General features: G+C 43.5%; 1 protein-coding gene across 3 annotated transcripts in view; it reads left to right on the forward strand.

Moving 5' to 3' along the window:
• Positions 1-15,586, forward strand: part of pak1 (p21 protein (Cdc42/Rac)-activated kinase 1) — a 72,196-nt gene that overhangs the window by 16,354 nt on the left and 40,256 nt on the right. For 2 of the 3 annotated variants that reach the window (XM_085430863.1, XM_085430864.1), the window contains exon 2: positions 2,075-2,130. The exons of the other annotated variant lie outside the window; for it this stretch is intronic. The gene's annotated coding sequence lies outside the window, so the exon portion shown is untranslated. The remainder of the gene's footprint in view (positions 1-2,074; positions 2,131-15,586) is intronic. 3 annotated transcript variants of the gene reach the window in all.

The raw sequence follows: 15,586 nt of genomic DNA on the forward strand, positions 1-15,586 counted from the left end.
CTGTGATTACAGCCAGTCTGAGTCAGGCTGTGAGTGTTTGGAGACAGCTCGCCTCATGCCGAGTCACCTGTGCAGTCACCTTGCGCTTGATACTGGAGGTCGCTGGTCACTGCAACTACTTGTGGTCAGTCTCTGAAAGTAGAAAATATTCAGTGCAATCACTGGGCAGCCAATGATTTGCTGCCATCCAATTTTTTGGTCTAATATGTTCATTTGGAACACATCAACCTGTGATCCAGGTTACAAATACACAATCTAGGGTGCTGAGTCTGTGGATGAATCCTCCCTGAATACACTAATCAGAGGATGTACTGGGATACACTGGACACCGACGTGCTATAGTGTGATTAGAGAAAATGAAAATGGTCTATATAAACAAACCTGATGAGTGGCTTTCAGTCAGCTCTTTCCTGCTTTTATATTACTGCTGCTCAAATTCACACCAGGCCACTGCATGTCCTCTGTTTTATGTCCCTCCAGCTCTCTGGTCAGTCACCTGGTTTGAACCTGCTGCTATAAGTGAGCCCAGATAAAACCATCGGACAATAAGCTGCATGTTAGTGTGAGCAAACTCCAGCTCACCTGTACCTGTAGCTTAGTGAGGGGATGTACGTGCATGATTAGCAACAGCTTACGCCGTCCAGGTGGCACAGCCACGTATGCAGGTGGCTGCATGTTGCATTAATCAGAGATTAGAAACAGCTTAATAAACTGTAATCTAGAGCTGCATGGGTGTGACCTTCTGACTGCTGCCATTCCATTACACTGTGTGTGTGTGTGTGTGTGTGTGTGTGTGTGTGTGTGTGTGTGTGTGTGTGTGTGTGTGTGTGTGCAGGCCTGTGTGTGTTTTCTCACAGTAAGGTGTGAATGTGTGAACAGCTGCAGGGCTGACCTCCTTTTGTTTGTCCTTCCTGCGTGCACACAAATGGCGTCCTGTTCTCTAAAAGCCTGCACTGTGTGTTTGTGTGATGCCATGTGGACTCCATCTGCTGAAAGATGGAGCAAAAGGAAAGAGAAGCACCTGTCCACACCTGTGCATGGCTTATGTCAACTTAGTGCAAGCCCAGTGGCCGTTCTGACCCACGTTAACCCCTGGCATGGGGCAATGACACGTCTGAGGGGGGGTTAAAGTTTGGCAGGTGTAGCGGTGCAGCATGGGGGAAAAATTACTAGAAATAAATCACATTATCCTTTTTGATCTTCCGGCTGCGATCAGCTGACCTGTGCTGCCAACTGGATTCAGTGTTTCATGAGATATAGGCTGATTTCCAACCTTAGACACTATAAAGCCAGAATAAAAGGAAGAATGCAGTGAATTTAATGAGCAGCGCCCAGTATAACCTGATGTCTGCTATCTTTGATGTATCCCAGTAACAGTCAGGGCATCACTGTAAACTCTGCCACAGTACTGCAAAGTCTGAACTGAGGGGCTGAACCAAGGCCCAGAATAAGATACAAGAAATCTTCTCAGATGGAGTCCCAAGAATACAAATATGGAGCTGAAAATGAGCACAAACACTTAGACGCATACTCGTCTGAAATATTCCCACATTTAAGGTCTGAAGGCTTTTCTGGTGTAAAGTGAAAGGGCTGAAAACACAGTTAATATTGAACTACATCGTTACACTTCTTCATAAACTCAAGGTTCTTCTGCTTTTCAACAGATTGCTCATCATTTCCCACCAAACTGCTGAAAATCTTTTGCTCTAATTTCGTCTCGTTTCACGTCATTCATGTTCCTTGGTGGCATTAAAGTGCTGTCGCAGTCATTTCCTTCTCTTTCCGCTCTGTTGACTTCAGGACTGTGGAGATGAGATTGAATTTAGCGTCATAAAACACTAATAAGCCAGAAGTACTGCCGCTGCTGGCCTTTTGCACCCTGATGATGAGCTCTGTCAAAGTCTGACAGCGTTGTTAGTAAGAGGATTATGAGCCGCGTGGCGGTCATTGACAGATTTAACTCTGCATTCTGAGCAGGTGGGATGAGTGAAATGACAGTTAATAAGTTGTGGCTCATTTAAAAGGACGACGTGTGATGGCCAGCGTTAACGGCGCTCTCTCTGTTTGTGTGCAGGCTGCAGGAGTCTCTGCCTTTCTGTGACAGGAGCGAGCCACACATCACGTTAACAGGTAAGCGTGGCTGGTTTGAACTCTGCTGGTAGGATTTTATTGATGCCAGTGTGATTATCAGTTCTTCTCATAGATATTAGTAATTCCTGGTTGATTTTAAGCGGGGATTGGATGGATTTCCACCCCTTTAATGCTTCACAACAGGATGGATTTACGCACTCGAGGAAGCATATTTGACTGTAGGTCTCATATCATCCTGTTCTTGGCTCAGATGTGTTTTGTCCTTTTCCTCCAGCAGTGATGTGGCTGCAGTTTTCGCTTCTAAAGCATCACTCTCTGTTTTAGCAGCTTTCTCTCCTCTTGTGTCCAATCTTTGTTCTTTAAATCACTACAGCGTTCATATTTTAGACACAAGCAGCTCATTTTACTGTTGTCACCTTGGGCCACAGATATATTCTCAGAGACGTTTCTTCCTGTTAAAAGGGAGTTTTTACTTCCCACTGTCACCAAGTGTTTGCACACAGAGGTGTTTGATTGTTGTGGTTTTCTCTGTGCCGTTGTAGACTCTCATAAAGAACTTTGAGGTGATTGCTGTTGTGATTTGGCCGTGTAAATGCTTTGTTTTTTCAAGGTAGAGATTGAAACAGATTTTTTTCAGTCTTAACATCAGGTTTTTCCATGTTTCAGCACCAATTAGAATTACTGCCGACATTCCTGTTTCCCCAGGTGGTATCCTGGTTTGCTGTTTTTCCCGATAACGTGTGTGACTCTTACACTTTATTATGAATCACTAGAGTAGAAGCATCTGTAAGTTTTGTATGCTTTTCCATTAACCAGGCTGCCAGATTGTCTGTGAAACACAGCCTCGCACACGGTCCACACCCTAAACACAATTCCTACTGACGGAGCAAACAGAGAACACACAACCAGACTCAGGGAGTGTGTGCAGCTAATCTCTGTGCACACACACACACACTTGTGTCGGATGCTGAATGAATTACCTGCTGTCATAGCTTTTGTTTCACCATTTCAGCTCACTGTGAAGATGCAGTAAAGAGTAAGAATGTGAAATTTAAGCAAACAGGTGGAGGCATATATGCGACTCTTTGGATAATTCGGGATACACGGATACAGCGCTTAGAGCACGGATCTGTGTGCAAGAGGTTATCAGTGGCGGTGAATGGAGCCTAACCCTGGCATGAAGAAGTGTTAACAGGAGCAGAAGCCGTTTCTTGGATCCAGCTTTTTGAAATTATTAAATCCCTGCAGCTTCTCGGGATCCATACGCGTCTCCAGATCGAGCGAGTTTGCACGTGACACAGCAGCAGTGGCTCCGTCAATTATTCGATCAATTATTCCTGAAGCTGAGAGAGAGAATCAGTCGGGTGTTAATAGAAAGTCACAGTCTGCTTTCCACAGCTGAGACAGGTGAGCTGTCGCATGTTAAATCATTAGTTTCACATGTTCAGGAGTCCTGAGCTCCAAACAGCTGTCAGAGGTTTTTACTCTGAGTCAGGTCGATTTATTTAATCTATCTGCTCCCTTCGCTCCACCCGAGCCCCACTCCATCTGATATGTGAGAGTTAGCACTACCGTGTCTTCTGTTCCCTGAGTGGATGCAGTTCTGCATCTTTAGCCAGCGCTACCTGTTTGCATACCTTTAGGGTCACATGTTTGAAGCCTGCCTGTGTATACTAGTGAGACAGCAGCAGCTGAGAGAGAGCGAGTGAGAGCACACCAGGGGCCGTCCAGGTCGGGTGTCGGTCCACCTCTGCAGCACTTCTGGCTAAATTCAAACATAAAGCCGGACATTATCATTTGAAACAGAAACTGTTTCCGTAGTAACTCCCATTCTGGTGCAGGTTAGCCTGCAGGCACGATGTTCATGAGGTAGGTCATTTTTCACAAAGAAGATGTTTGAGCAGTGCATCAGTGTTTGCAGTTGTGGTTCACTGAGGGAAACCAGAGGACTTCACGTTATGTGAGTTGGCTGTAACGGGATTCTGCATTTCTGGTCTGACGGCTCCCAGCGTGCACTGCACCCTTCATTATTTATTGCATTGGCAGGGGCGGAGTTACACAGCTGGTATGTCAGGGATGGAGACAGACCCCCTGCCCCCCATCAGCACACCTGTGTGTGTGCTGTGTTTAGGTGGAGAAAAGGGGGGATGGTAATAGGGTGGGGCTACTGCGCTGATGAGAGCGAGTCGGCGGGTTTGCCATGCATTTTTTATGCACTGCATCATTCTGTGTGTGTGTGCAAGCTCTGTGTGAGTATTTGAACTATAGGCTTACAAAAAAGGGGTGGCTGAAAGGGTAACAGAGTAAAATCTTCCTGAATCTGTCCTGATACGAACTGTACTCTGTGAAGTGCAGGGCTCCTGGGTATTTTAGTGTTGTCTTGTTTTAAACGGGACCTGCTGTGTTTTCTCTATTTTCTGTCACATTTGTACTGTTGGAGTGGCAGATGTTCCTGTAAACGTACATTTGGCTGCTCTGTTTGGATCTGTATGACGTCAGTGAGAGCGGACATCCCTAATTTGGTTTTTATTTTTGAGGGGCAGCTAAACTTAAAGGGGGAGGAGCTAAAACAACTGAACTAAGCAGCTGCATCAAGGCGCAGAATGAAATAAATGGGGTTTATTTTGAACTGTTGATTATGCAAAGCTAGTCTTGTAGAGTCCTGCTTTGGGCTGAGTGATGCTCATTGCTCTTTGTGAACATATCGCTGACATAATAAGGTCTCAACTTGGTTTGGACACTGACTGAAGGGCTGCAGCCGTACTTTTCCTGGATTGGTCCCTCAGTGTGGTGACTCAGTGAAAAAGTCCTGGGATTAAATCCGGTCAAAGGAGCACCATTCATGCACAGGTTTCCTTTGAGAGGTTATTTTTCCCGCCATTAAATGCGTGCTAAAACAAAGCTAGGTTTGATTCTCCCATCACAAAGGCATTCACTTAGCGCTGGAGTTTAACCCCGTACGCTCCTCTGTGGCCTCCCGCTGCTCCTCAGACTGAGGGAGGATTAAATGTACTGAATGAATTTCCTTGTGAGGATCAGTGAAGACCGGCTTAACTTAATTGTTTAGTAATGTGTCAGAATTTGGTCTAAATGTGGTGGCGAGGTGGTGTCCAAAACCCAGACATTAGATTGGTTTACATTTTTTAAAACCAAACAAAGCAGCAAATCAAGAGAAATATGTTTCAAATGTGACCAAAATTCATGTTTGGGGAAAGGGCTCGTTACATTTCTGGCAGCACTTCATTAATTTCTTGTTTCAGATGAAAAAAATAAGATGAAAACAGGGTGATGGATGGTAGAAGAAGAAAGCCGATAGCAGTGGAAAGATGAAGAGGGCGAAAGCAGTTCATCACACCGTGAGGGAGCAGAGCGTAAACTCTCCGAGTTTTTCCACTGAGAAATGGTTTTGTGTAAATTCTCCCAGTTTTCTGCTCGGATCTCTCTCCTGTTTGATCCTCCCCTCTTTATTTTCCTCTGACCCCCACTTCCCCCTTCCCCCTCTGTAGTGTCTCTCTTACTCCCCCCCCTCCCTGTTTTGTACTCCTTTTTTTGTCTTGCTCCTCTCTTTTCATGCTCTTTGTTGGATCCTTCAGGCTGGACACATTCCTCCCTCAATCTTCTTTTCATCCAGTCCTTTTAAAAATCTTTCTTCACAATGATTTCTTCTGTCTTACACACACACACACACACACACACACACACACACACACACACACACACACACATGTCAGGTATTCATGTCTTGGGGACATCTAATTAACACAATTCGTTCCCTAACCCTTACCCTTAACCATAACCCTGACACTAAAAGCACGTTTTGAGTCTCAAAAATGCCTTCAAACTTGTGGGGACCAGGATTTTGGTCCCTACAAAGATATGAAAACACGCTCACACACACACACACACACACACACACATTCACATGATAAGTAGCTTCAAGCAGAAAACTTTCCAGGCAGATTTAACGCAGCGACGACTGAAGTGAGGAAAAAGTAGACAAGAAAAGCGTGACAAAGAGGGAGAAACTGAGGCTGTCGTCCATGCTTCTGCTATTCTTTCACGTTTGATCCTGTAAAATTACAGTATTAAAGTGAAAATTAAAGTTTACAGACATACTATAATCTGCAACAACAGTTATAACTAAAAAAAAGATTTTAGTGTCCCGTATAAATAAAATACACTTTACAGCACGATTCTGTTTGTCCACAGTTTCCTGACACTTTAATAACGTTTTTTGACTTGAAAGTCAGAGTGAACCTTTACTGGGATTTTTTGTTTGTGGTGTTGACATGTTTGATGAAGCCGTGCGAAGCAGAGAAAGATGTGAGCTGCAAAGTAAGAGAGCCTGCGAGGGACATAGAGGGAGACGACTCGCTGTGTCATTGAGTTTATTCTGTGAAAAAAGCAAACAGTAAGAGAATGGAGAGAAAACATTTGCTGTCTGTTTATAAATAGGAATGAATACACTCTCCACCCACTGTGAAACACACACACACGCACACACACACACACACACACACACAGCTTTGTATTGACCAGCAGAAGCTGCCTTCTTTGGACTCTAATCTACTGGACGTCACGACTGATTTATCTCCACTGCAGGGTGTGTGTGTGTGTGTGTGTGTGTGTGTGTGTGTGTGTGTGTGTGTGTGATGTATCCATCATGTTCATGCCTCACATCATGTTTTCCAGTGTGTGCACTAATATCAGTCACGGTACAGTAAAAGGTGCAGTGTGTATCTGAGGTATTGACTGAATTTATAGTGTGTGTGCATTAAGCCTCGTCATTAGAGGATGGACTTTCCACTGAAGGTGCTGCAGTGCACCCTGGGAATGCATCCGATGCTTTACGCCAGCGTTTTGAGGCTGTCTTCACTTTGGCTCTCGGAGCTTCAGCCCGGTCGTTGCCCTCTTCTTCCTCTCTCCTCATTCTGTTGCTGTATTATTAGTCAGCTGTGTCACTTCACATCTTCTATTTCATTTCCGCCAACGTGGTGCTGTGCACAGAGTCAGCCTGCATTTCTACATGAATCAGAACTGATTATTACGCAGTGCTGCTAACAGAAGTTGTGGTCATTTCCATTGGAGGAAAATCACAGCAGGCAGGATCTGTGGGCTGCGTCCGCCAATCGTAGTTCAGTTTGTCTCCACTGGTGTCAGTGTGTTTGACTTTGGGCCCAAAGATTTAATGGTAGACTGCTGGTTCCACCCTTTTGACACCAACACCAGTTTTTAAAAAAATGAAAACAATACCACTGGTGACAATTATAAATAATATGTTCATGTTGCCGTGGACGAACTCTTGGCTGACGCGTTTTCTCTGCTGCTCGCCGAGGCAGTCAAAGAGTTCTACCACAGGATGTGCAGCTCACTGCTGAGGCAGATGATTAAACACTCGGGTATTTATTCATCTCAAAATGCTTGGCAAATAGTCACAGCTGAAAGAAAGAGATGTAACTGAAGCATGTATCTGATGCGCTGTAACCTAATGCTGAAGTATCTGCACAAGGTTAAATTATTGATATGATGTGAATGAAAGTTTCATTGGGACTGACACTGACCTGAAAGGCTCTCGCTCTGCTGGAGCTACTCTGATTGCAAAGTTACCTCCTTCACAAATCATATTTGAGGAGTTCAGACCCAGACAGTTCAGATTTCTCATTAAGCAACTCACCGGCCAGCATCACCGCCGTCATCAGTCAGTCACATTCACGCACATGTCCCTCTGTCCCGTCTCTTCCCTCGTGTCTTGTAGTTTTCCAGCTCTTCCAGCTTGTAAAGCTCACAGAGTTTGCTTTGAACGGCCATTCAGTCGCAGCCGGTGAGTCGACACTGACCAGCGACGGCCTCTCTGATTCACACCTCTGCTATGATGTCAGACGGAGTCGGACTTCTGTCGTGCTCCTCATCCTCTTTCTTCTGCTTTGTGTTAACTGTAAACCGATTTTACCTCCACGTTCTTCTGTGACAGCAATCAATACTGCTTCATCAGTATTGATTGCTGGTAATGCATTCACAGCCAGCGCCAACGAAGACTAAAAAGTGCATTTTTCTCAAATCCATGGCTGCAGACTCCTGTTTCTTAGCTTTATCTTTAAGGCCTCTGACGGTGTGGTAGTTACTTCCTGTTTGTTCCTCCTCCAGCCGCCCACTTTTCCCATAAAACCAAACTGACCTCAGACGGTTGATCCATCAGATGGTGACTCACAGCTACAGGTATCTGCAGAACAAAGACGGGAACACATATATTTTCCTACAGTTTACACTTTAACAACCGTTTTGGACTCGTGTCAAACTCAAAGCGTGACCACAAAAGATTAAATCTTGATTATTTTAATCTGACTAAATAGCTGGCAGCTTGGTTTGCTGAGGTCTTTATGTGAAGCCAGTATGAAGGCTGTGCAGCAATATTACCAGAATATATTTATATATACAACATATAATCCAGTAAAAATAAATGGTTGAGGTTATTCAAGATCAGACAGCTGATTGAAACACCTGGTCAAAACACCTTTGTGTGAGTCAAAATCAACAGTTTAAATAATGTTTGTTTCTCTGCTGTTTCCAGTTAGTGAGAAACAGGAGTGCAGATTTCAATGATATTGTTTTAATACTGTTGCTGTGACCTGCCTGCAGCTCTAACAGGTACATGAGCTGGAGATTCTTTATTAAACAAACAGTGAACCTCCCAAAAACTTTGAACACTGTCATCAAACCTCCTCTTCTACGTGTCGAATGGTATTGATTCATCTACTAATGTCAGTTTTACTGAAGCAGAGGTGCTGCAGAGCGAGAGGAAACACACAGGGGAGAAAGTGGAACCACAGAAACCAAAATCCTCAAGTTCAGTCTCGTTCAGCTTTCCTTCCACAGTTTATTTACATGTGTGGTGTTAAGGTCAGAGATAGCAGGTCTCCCTGCTGGGGGTCTTAATGTGACCTTGTAATCCATGTCAGTATTGATTATGTAGAGCTGTGTGTGTGTGTGTGTGTGTGTGTGTGTGTGTGTGTGTGTGTGTGTGTGTGTGTGTGTGTGTGTGTGTGTGTGTGGCTAACGATCGAGGACATTCAGCTAAAGAATAATCCCCAACAACAAGGACTCCAAAGACGCTTTATGTGGCATGCCAAAACACACCCTACAAAACCCAATAAAGTCACACACACACACACACACACACACACACATACAGAAACCCTCAGTTTGACTCAGAGCCTTGAGATAACTTTTATTTCAGTGTACAAACACGAGCTCAGACTGTTACTATGTTACTGACTGTTACAGAAAGCCCAAGTTTTTATTCTTTTATACCAATTACTTTCATTTTTGTTAAACTAAAATAGTAAGAAAAATGCAGACATATATCAGTGCAGAAAAAACACAAAGTGATGTTTTTTTCTGAGGAGTTAAAAAGTATACTGTATTCAGAAAATCAGAAACTTCTGGCATATCAGACTTATTATTTTTACTGTTATATCATGAAAATGTTCACCTTTGTTTTCTTTTGGTAGGTCTGCTGTCATTAATTTCCAGGTCCACACAGGCCTTTCCTTAAGTTAAACAAACACTAAAAGTGAAAGTTCATTTTTGAGGGTCCCCGATGTGCAGAAAAATGCCGTCATATGGGAGTAAAAACAGACTGAAAATGGACCAAACAGCAGTCAAGAGAACATCTTAGATCATCTATCCACAACACCAGGTTAGTCATTAATGTGTCGCTGTGTGGTTTGGTCCTTTGCTTTACAAAGCAAAAGGCTTGAGATTGATTCTCTTCTGCTCTGTTACACCGTGTGATTTTAAAAGCGTAAAGAAGTGCAGCACATGAATCTGAGGCTAGATTTTTGTCTTTGATTAGATCATTTTCCTCCCGACCTTATATGAAACTCAGATTCATCTCAGGAGTCATAGTGAACCATTTAATCTGAACTCAAAGTGACAGGACCGGTGCTCCGTGAAAACCAAGTAAAGCTGAAAACAAAATAAAAACTACAAGAACAGAAACACACGGGAGATGAAACAGACAGTTGGAGTTTTCTTTTTTATGTGTTGAACTAAATCGGATGATTACAGCTGAGTGTAACAGAAACCTTTAAGGCATGAATTATAAAATGGTTTTTTTTGCAGTGATAAACAAATAAAAACAAGTGGATATTCAGGATGTTATAAATATGTGTCTGTAAAATAACTGTCTACCAGAAAATGTCACGATCATGAGTTGAATTGTTTTATTTTGAAAGACTTCTCTGATAAAGGTCAGAGTTACGTGACAGAGAAAAAGCAGAGAGGCTGTGACGCTGGTTCGGTCTGACAGTGAGTGCAGGCGAGACCACGATCACGACCCAGTTTGTCCAGTAAAGCCTGAGCTGATCTTTTCTCGTGTCAGTCAACCTCCAAACCTCCAGAGTCTTTGAAGGGCTGGTTGATACTTGTTTAGCTGGTCATTTTCCAGCCAGTCAACTCTCTGAGGTGATTACTGGGCTCCTCCTCCTCCTCCCCCTCCTCCTTTCTTCTGAGTCTGATTCTTCCTCAGTTTTTTTTTTTTTTGGTATTGTAGATTTTTCACTTCATTTTGATTTTAAAGGCTGACAAAGAGTGTGTTTATTTTAAAACACAAGAAAAGCTGCAGCCTCTGCAGTATTTGACGAATGAGAATGAGTGTAGCAGTGAGCGGACATGCAGGAGGGACTTTTGGACGTGTGGGGATCGAACGGTCTGTGATTAGTGGACGGCCCGCCTCACCTCCTGAGCAGCACCTCCATCAGTCCCTGAATCACTGAAATATAAACGATCAGAGGCGGGGGGAGCGAGGAGAGACCATCTGAACGATCTCAGTGGGTAAAAGACCAAATTGATTATGGATGTTTTTTAAGTCAGCACAGATCCTCCCTCACACACACACACACACACACACACACACACACACACACACACACACACACACACACACACACACACCCTGCTCCATACCGCCATCTGTGCAGCCCCGCCTCAGCATATTGCTTCAGGGCCAACTGAGGCCACAGTGTGTGTGTGTGTGTGTGTGTGTGTGTGTGTGTGTGTGTGTGTGTGTGTGTGTGTGTGCGGGGAGAGGGAGGGAGGGTGGGGTTTTGGGATGTAATGCCTTGCTTATAATAACCTGAATAATCTATGTACTCCTCACACACACACAGAGTCAGGTGGATAGTTAATCACATCCTGTGTGTGTGGATGTGTGAAGGCAGGCAGCATGGGGGAAGAGTCACCACTGAAATATTGATAATGTAAGGTAATGATCCCAAAATCTGCTTTCTCACATGAACTTTTTGCATAATCTGCCCGGGACTGAGCAGCAACTTTAAAAACCGCAGTTCCTCTAATGGCCACTTGAGGCTGGCTCCAAATCGATCAGCTTATTACGTCTTTACAATAGAAATAAAGACGCCTGCACACTGATGCACAGAACAGCTTCGGCCTCTGTCGATAGTTTCCCCCTTCATATCTGCACGGTGGGAGGATTTTATTGTAAGTCTTCTATTCTGATTTATTTAAGGCTTACAATGTAACTTTTGGGGCGTGGCTGCTTTGATTGACAGATGTTGCTCTCTGCTAAGCTCCACCTCCAGTAACTGGAATCACCGGACCTCTTGACCATTTAGTTTCAGTCATCGACCAAATTATGAGACATGCAGGATATTTGTGGCCCACACAGTCCTACAGACTGGGAAAAATACATATTCCACAACCTCCTGGGCGGGGGTCGCTCGAGGTCGTTATGTGTTGCAAAGAGGGTGCTGCGCCCTATTCTGATTGCTTTGTTAGTTAGTAAGGTTTATATTACAGTGCCATATACGTCTTCAGAACTAATTTCCCATGGTGACTGCCAGCAACCTCCAGCAACCACACACCACCTGGTTTGGGAAACATAGTATTATACCCCAGGTGACCATTAATTGGGACCTTAAGGCAGTATTCTCCTGAATGGTAGTTGTCACCACTCAGATAATACCACCACAACAGCGCAGATATAGGAAGAGAGGAAGTGAAACCTGGAAGCAAAGGTTTTGCTGAGTGTTAAGTTTTTTCCTCAAAGCCTCATGTTTTCAAGCTGCTCCAACACGTCCCACAGAGCTGCTTCTGTACTCGTATAGCACCTCACCAGTATTAGCTGGTAACTTCAAGCTAGTCGTTCTCCCTACAGCCAAAGTCTTTTTTTTTGGGGGGGGGGGGGGCAGGTGAGGTGTCACCCCTGCTGGTCATTATAAAGAACACAGGTGTAAGGCTTGATTTTCCAGACCTGGGCGCTCTTTTACACAGTCTTTTTGTCCAAATGTGGTAACTTCAGCCTCCCAACAATTAAAGTGGTAGCTGCTCCTTTTGCAGATCTTGGATTAGCACATGTGACACCTGACATTTGTAATTTGGCAAACACCTCTATGTCAGGTAAAGTTTGGAAGGTTCATGGCTGCTGTGCGTGTGTGAAAAGTACTTAAAGTCATTTGAATGAAATATTAAACCCATGTTTTGGGGTTTGATGTGGGTTTTTTTTTTGGCTAAATCGTGTTAAATGTCCCATTAAAAGAGCCCGCTGTGATTTTTCAGTATAACAGCAAAAACACATGACTGAATTAAGGCCCTGCTGCTTCCACTCGTGTAGAACGCTTTGCTCTGTTGTCCCAAATCAGATTTTTCAGATTGGAGTCATGTTCCTTTTATCTGGATGTCTGTAAAAACTAGAGATGGCACGATACCACTTTTTTATGTCCGATACCGATATCATAAATTTGGATATCGGCCGATACCGATATGAATCCGATATAGTGTTTTTTAATCAATAAAACTTTTTTTAACATCTTTCTGCATTTTGTATAAGTTCAAACTCAAGTTTAAAAAAAAAAACACTAAAGCTATTCTGTTATACCTGTATGCAAAAAATACACTGCACCCAAAATATTTCATAGTTCAGCAACACTGATCAATCTAATAAACTTAAACCTGCACCATCCTCCCTATTCTGGTATTTTAAAGAGTACTTAGTGGAAATATTAAGCAACCTAGCTAATAGGGTTGCAAACTCCCAGCAAAAAAAAAAAAAATAGGGAACCACCCCCCACCTCATGATGCTTAATCGACATAATCAACTTTAATTTAATGCAGTGTGAATAAAAATGCACAGAAATCAATTGTTTTTCAAGAATAATTCAATAGATTCAACATCTTTCTTCAACAGAATTGCAGACTGCACAGATGGTATCTTCCCAAAGGAAAAAGTAGTACAGCTTACTAGGGTATATTAGACTTAACAGTTACTATATACAGTAATGGACTTCTATACATTTTACATTAGATTAAAACTTTGGGTGTAAGATTCAGATAATTATTTATTAAAAGCTAGATATTTTAAATGAGAATAAGAAAGAAAAGTATGTCTTTGTGCCCCCTTTTCCCTGTTAATGCCCTATCGGCCCCCCTGGCTAAACTTTGCTAGATCCGCCCCTGCACAGTTACCAGCCGTCAGCTGCATAGAAAAAGATCCTGGTGTAGAAAGTAATATTAAATAAATTCTAACAACAGCTTATCAAGCTTAAACGTGCTGCTGTTGTTCAGCCGCTGGTTTCCTCTTTCTGACGCGAAGTGAGCAATAAACAAAGAAGAGAGACGGACTCGCGACAGAAAAGCCGATCAGCTGATCATTAATCAGTTTCATGATTGAAGTAGCAGCAGGAGAGGGAGGGAGAGAGAGTCAGTCGCTCCATATATCGGTTGTTAAGCTGAACGCTGGAATGCTTTACAAACATTCAGAGATGAACTTATACACTTGCTTCACTTCTCTCTGGGATCACTTTCTCGGAGATGAAATGCCGGATTGGTAGCGAGGCTTCAAATGCTCAACCAGACAACAAGTCTCGCATGCCACAGCTGCTCTATCACGTGAGCACACTGCTCCAACGTGCTACGGTTATGAGCTGAGTTACGCCGTGTTTTGTGAGGTGCTTTTTTGATATTTAATGGATCGGATTACATTTTTTATTTCTCTCCGATATCCGATCCAGTAATTTAGGTCAGTATCAGACCAATACCGATACGTAATATCGGATCGGTCCATCTCTAGTAAAAACCACATGGAAACTTCAGCCACATTCTAGTGGTTTGAAATCCAGCTAAAGTGGATTTTTAGAGATGTGGCTCAGTCCTGGATTCACATTAATCTGTACGTCATGTCACGTACAAAGCAGCACATCCCGACCACAGCCACCCAGCTGTGACTGCTGCGTTAAACGTGGCTGTGTAAACTGACGTACTCCGTCATTTAGGCTTTGCTCTGCTCTTACTTTGCTGTTTAGGGTTTGGAAAAATACGCCGTGGGTTATCATGCAACACCAGCGTCATTAAAGCACCCAGAATATCCAGCCTGACCACAGTCAAATAACTAAACAAGAGCAGACCGATGCTGCATACCTCTGCCAGGCCTGAATAATCCCCCCACACCACTCAGAGAAGTTAGAAACCACAGGAGGAGAGGACCCAAACTCAGCACAGTGTGGGGCAGATTAAAATCCAGATTGTCCAAACTTTAGCTGCAGGCAGTGGTCAGTCAGTGTAGGTGACATCACAGTCGAGCGGCAGGGAAACATCCAGGAAACTGTTTAAAAAGGTCAAACATGAGGTTGACTTGAGCGGGCCACTTCTGTCCTTCCAGCAGCGATACCTGCAGGGCACTCAGCATTTACTCCACTGCATTTAAGGCCAAGCTTTAGTTACTAATTATTTTAGATTCAGCTAGCAGTAATTATGGTAATTAAATGAGCTTTTTTATCGTCACTAAAAATATACAAAGGCCCTGATCTACTAGCCTGGTGTCACAGACATTGCTTGACACAGGCAACTAAATACACTAAATGTACATGCGTTTGGTTTTTTACACATTATGAGGAGTTGCCTGTGTTTTAGTGTAAAAAGTTCTGTTATCATTAAATCTTTAGTTGAAAACTTGGTTTGAAGTTAAGTTAGTCTGCAGGATATGAATATATGTCATTGCAATGTCCTCTGGAGAGATGGAAAAACGCCTCTGTGTGTGTGTGTGTGTGTGTGTGTGTGTGTGTGTGTGTGTGTGTGTGTGTGTGTGTGTGTGTGTGTGTGCCCCCTGCCAAGATGCAGTCTGTTATTTGGTCACACACTCACTTCTTCCTTTCACCCACACTCTTCCCTTCGTTCTCTTTTCTTCCCCTACCTGCATCCTCTTTTTATCTGCTTTCTTCTTCTTCTTCTTCTTCTTTGTCTTTGTATCTCTTATTCCAGCCCACTCAGGCCCACGGTGCCCTTCGTTCATGCAGAAAAAAACCCACTATCCCCCCTCCTCTCCCCTCTCTTTTTCTCTTCGTGTTTCCTTTATTTTATATTTGGCCACGTCCTCTTCTTCTAAATTACCATCTGTCCTCTGACGAACACACACGAACACACTCACACTGATTGCCACCTGACAAAAGACTTTAAGGTTTCTGCATAAAAGCCTTGACACGCT

The sequence above is a fragment of the Copadichromis virginalis genome, linkage group LG14, assembly GCF_057382275.1.
Source record: "Copadichromis virginalis isolate Kocher_CV1m ecotype Utaka linkage group LG14, C_Virginalis_male_GT1.1, whole genome shotgun sequence".
Lineage (NCBI taxonomy): Eukaryota > Metazoa > Chordata > Actinopteri > Cichliformes > Cichlidae > Copadichromis > Copadichromis virginalis.